Source organism: Hibiscus syriacus, unplaced genomic scaffold (assembly GCF_006381635.1).
Source record: "Hibiscus syriacus cultivar Baekdansim isolate YM2019G1 unplaced genomic scaffold, ASM638163v2 tig00004013_pilon, whole genome shotgun sequence".
Taxonomy (NCBI): Eukaryota; Viridiplantae; Streptophyta; class Magnoliopsida; order Malvales; family Malvaceae; genus Hibiscus; species Hibiscus syriacus.
The window spans coordinates 2,335,174-2,339,669 of record NW_024061992.1 but is presented as its reverse complement, the minus strand read 5'-3'; the positions used below and the strand labels follow the sequence as shown (position 1 = coordinate 2,339,669).

At 34.4% G+C, this 4,496-nt stretch overlaps 1 pseudogene; it reads left to right on the top strand.

The window, feature by feature from the left end:
• The first annotated feature begins 494 nt into the window (after nucleotides 1-494).
• Nucleotides 495-3,487, top strand: LOC120186566 (annotated as a pseudogene).
• The last annotated feature ends 1,009 nt before the right edge of the window (nucleotides 3,488-4,496 follow it).

Genomic DNA, 4,496 nt, shown 5'->3' with positions numbered 1-4,496 from the left:
ATTAAATTTTAAATTACTAAAATTTAATTAATTTTTTTATTTTATTTATACTAACTTTTATTATTAATGTTTATAGTTTTCTTAGATCTCGTATTATGACGATGAGATTTACCAGTTACTACCACTAGAAAATTTTAAAGTGTCGAAGTTGTGGTTTGGTGTTATGTCTTTGCTACACTTTGCAATTGTTGAGATTCACACCGCAGATAGAGTGTTGAGACAGTTTGGGTCTCATCAATCGATTCCTATGCAAATATTTTATATGGACGTGCTCTATAAGATTGATACGCATTGGAAGCATAAAGACAATTGGCCGAGGAAACATGATGTCTACATTGACCAATAGAATTAGCGTCATTTATCGGTCCCTATGGGTCACAAGATTACACCCGCTGACCTTGATTTCAACATTTCTCCCTACCTCCAATAGTATGAAGGAAATGGGAAACCATATTTAACGACATCGGAAGATAGGGAAGAATGAGAGCAAGGAAATGCCAAATTCACAAAGGCCAAAAAAATCTTCATCATCTTCGTCTTCTACTTCTGTCGATTATTTTGGATCTCATACATATTTTGGTTTTTATCCTCCATATCATGATTTAACAGAGACTCAACCAAATTGGGTTGGAGATTCATGGGATGCAACGGAAAGAACTAAAGCATCTTCAACCGAATATGCGGGTGAGCGTGAATGAGATCATATTATATATGGTCAACAACATAGCCAAGTCGAGTTAATGATGACAATGATAGCATCAAATACCATAAGCACGTCACCGTATTTCGAAGGTGCATCTTAAAGTGGACTGATATTCAATACACCTCCTCTTCAGGAAGAAAACGAAGATGAAGACGAAGACGATCAAGGCCGACAACCTTAGCGTACTCGACGAGTCACGTGTCATTATCATTCGACCACTCATCGACATTGTCAAGAACTACAAAAATATAAATAAATTTTGTTATGCATTGTATTAGTTTTTAATAAAATTATTTTGTATTTGTTTAAGTTTTTAATATTATTTTTAATTAATATATATTTTAAAATTATATCCGTTAAAACTCGTCAGGTCGACAATTTCAATGGCTAATATTTTTAAATTTCAAATTTGCCCGTTGAACAATTGATAAATTTTTATTAAAATTCAATGCAAACTCGCCATCTCGACGTGATGAGATTTGCAGGATTTTATTTGATTTTAAATTAGTTAATAAATATAAAAATATAAATTCTAAGTGAACTCGTCACGTCGAATTGACGAGTCCTAATGAAAATATTAAAATATTGGCCCATATGGAATCCACATACCTTGAATCAATAAAAAATATTTTCAAGCAAACTCGCCATCTCGACGTGACGCGTTTGACGTTTACTGTAAAAAATGTCGTAGATTGCAAATTAAAATATCTATTGGCCTATTAGGTCAAATAATTTACATGCCTGAGGTATTAGGCCAAAAAAATCAAAGTATGAAGCTAGCGACAAATAGTTCGTGTTGTTTTTTTTATAAACACCGGTATCAAATTTATTAATTGATGAATCCAGATCGAATATTGCAAAGGCAAGGATGATCTTTCCGATTCAGTGGACTGGAATATTAATATGTGACAATATGTGATATTAATTTTCTCGAACCGGTTCCATCAAAGAATAAGATTAAAAGGAGTGAAAAACAAAAGGAAAAAGATAACAAACAATAAAGCATGCATGCATGTGAAATGCAAAGGACAATTAGTGGAGTCTTTGGCCAGCTCATATGAAATACAGTGTAGATGGGTCTATATGATCAGTTAAGACCAAAAGTGGTTCAAATTCTTCCATATGGAGAAGTAGAAATTTGTTGTAATCAACTAGGATTTGGTAGAAATACCAAAAATGCAAAGGGTGAATTCACTGTTGGTTGGAATTTACATAACAACAAATATATCAACATGATTATGCATTTTTATAGCTATTATAACTTTATATATATATATATATATATATATATATATATATATATATATAAGATTAAATTTGATTTCAAAAAGTTAATTGGTGATGAAAACTAAACAAAAGTAATCATTAAGATATTAAACATCATTAAGATATTAAACGTACATATATATATATATATATATATATATATATATATGGACCCAACCTTCTTTAATGTTTTTTTTGTAAACTATACGTTTAATATCTTAATGATTACTTTTGTTTAGTTTTGATCACCAATTAACTTTTTGAAATCAAATTTAATCTCATATTTCGATTTTATTTTAATCATTCGTCGTTAAGAAATTATCAAAATTATTGTTGTAACATTTTTTTAAAAAAAAATCAATGATGATATATCATTACTTTATAATAACATGTCAGCATCATCTTCATTTTTAACAGTAAATGGTTAAAAGGACATCAAAACATAGCATTAGATATGATTTTTTAGTAAAAAAATAATTTGGTGACTAAAATGAAACAAAAGAGATAGTTAAGATACTAAATATATAGTTTACCCTTAATGTTTTTCTTTCCTTAAATGATTAGGCATTTTTCTTTTGGGAATTAGAAAATCGGGGAATTAAGAAACATACAATCCCTCAAGAGACCACTATGTATATGTCATTCAATTTGACATTCTTTCTTTACGCTTTAGTTACAACTAGGGCCTATAATCAGTCGTGGAATTGGACAGCGATATCATCGAGAATGATGCTTCTCGATGTTCCAACAACTAGCTTAGCTTTTCTTCCGTCGCCTCTGCTACCACTACCGCTATGGCCGCCGCCACCTCTTCCTCTTCATCATCATCTTTTTCTTTCCCGATCACATTCTCGTTTTCAGGTTCGCATCAAAGCAAACAAACTTCGAGAAACGACTTAGCTGATAAAAGGTCAAAGAAAGCAGGAGCCATGAAAAATGATAAGGAGAACAAGAAAAGACCAAGGAGTTGTTGCAGTATCAGTGGTAATAAGCACGCGACATACTGTGGGGTGCGTATGCGGAGCTGGGGCAAATGGGTGTCTGAAATACGAGAACCGAGGAAGAAATCGAGAATACGACTTGGAGCATACCCGACAGCCGAAATGGTTGGCTCGTGCTCACGATGTAGCTGCACTTGCCATCAAAGGTGGCTCCGCTTACCTTAATTTCCCTGAAAGCTTTCACACCCTGCCAGTACGTCTCCCAAGGACATCCAATCCAAGCGGCCACTTCGCAAGCAGCTGCCGAGATAAGTCGATGCAACATCGAGGCTGAACTGAAGGTGGGCTAAGCCAAGATGAACTTGGTGTTTCACATTCATCCGAAAACAGACACGAATCATCAAGTTCGCCCTCCATTAATGACCACGATTCCTTGTTTGATCTGCCTGATCTCATGACCCATGCCATGGACCAAAGCGATGGATTCTGGTTTTATTCTTCATCAGCATGGAAAACGTGTGAAGTCGATTCTGGGTTCCGGTTCGAGGAGCCATTCTCCAGGGATGATCACTACTAGGAAGGAAGGGCATATCATTTCTGTAAATGTAATGTAATCCTCTTCAAGCCCAATTTCTCTATCTTTGAAAATCATTCATCTCTTCACACAAAAAAATTCCACTGCCGACCAAGCAAATCAGGAAAGCTCGCTTTGGAAACGTCAAAATTTAAAGAAAACAGGTAGTTGATTGAGATTATTTTTATCGAACATATATTTTTCTAATTTTATTAGAAAATTTTCTTTTATTTGATAAACCTATTTTTCTAATTTCGAAAAACAGAAAAAGGATGGTACTTTCCCAGAGGATTCATGAAGCATTCAAGGGAACTGTGGACAGGATAACAGGGCCCCGAACCGTCTCTGCTTTTAAAGAGAAAGGAGTTTTGGGTGTCTCCGAGTTCATCCTTGAGGGTGATAATCTCGTCTCCAAATGCCCTACTTGGTCTTGGTATCTTCTCCCTGCTATCAATATATGTATTTTATTTCTAAGTTTGTAACTTTATTTTGGCGGTTTTAGAATTATATGAATCCAATTTATTTTCATTTTGTATATAGATATTAACAGATTGGTATTTCGGGCTAAAATTTTAGTTTAGCTTTATGAGTCGTGGTGTACAAATTTAACTCTGGATTGTTATGAATGTTAGGGAATCAGGAGAGCCAAGCAAGAGGAAGTCGTATTTACCACCCGAAAAGCAATACTTGATTACAAGAAATGGTAAATTGACTTACCATTTGTCTTGATTTTCTTTAAATATGTACAGTAAGTGCCAAATTGACAGAAAGATATATAACGCTCTTGAAATTTATGACGATGGGCCACCTTCGAGTGTCCAGAAGTATATTCTTGATGAGTACCGAAAATAAAATCTGGTATGGGTTGGAAAGAATAACGTTGTTCCACTTGAACCCGATGAGGTGGAAATGCTTCTAGGTTTTCCTAAAAACCATACACGAGGAGGATCTGCTAGAGACATGTTCCCCGGTGGTATCAATGTCTTATCTCTTTTTTCTGAGATCAGTGATG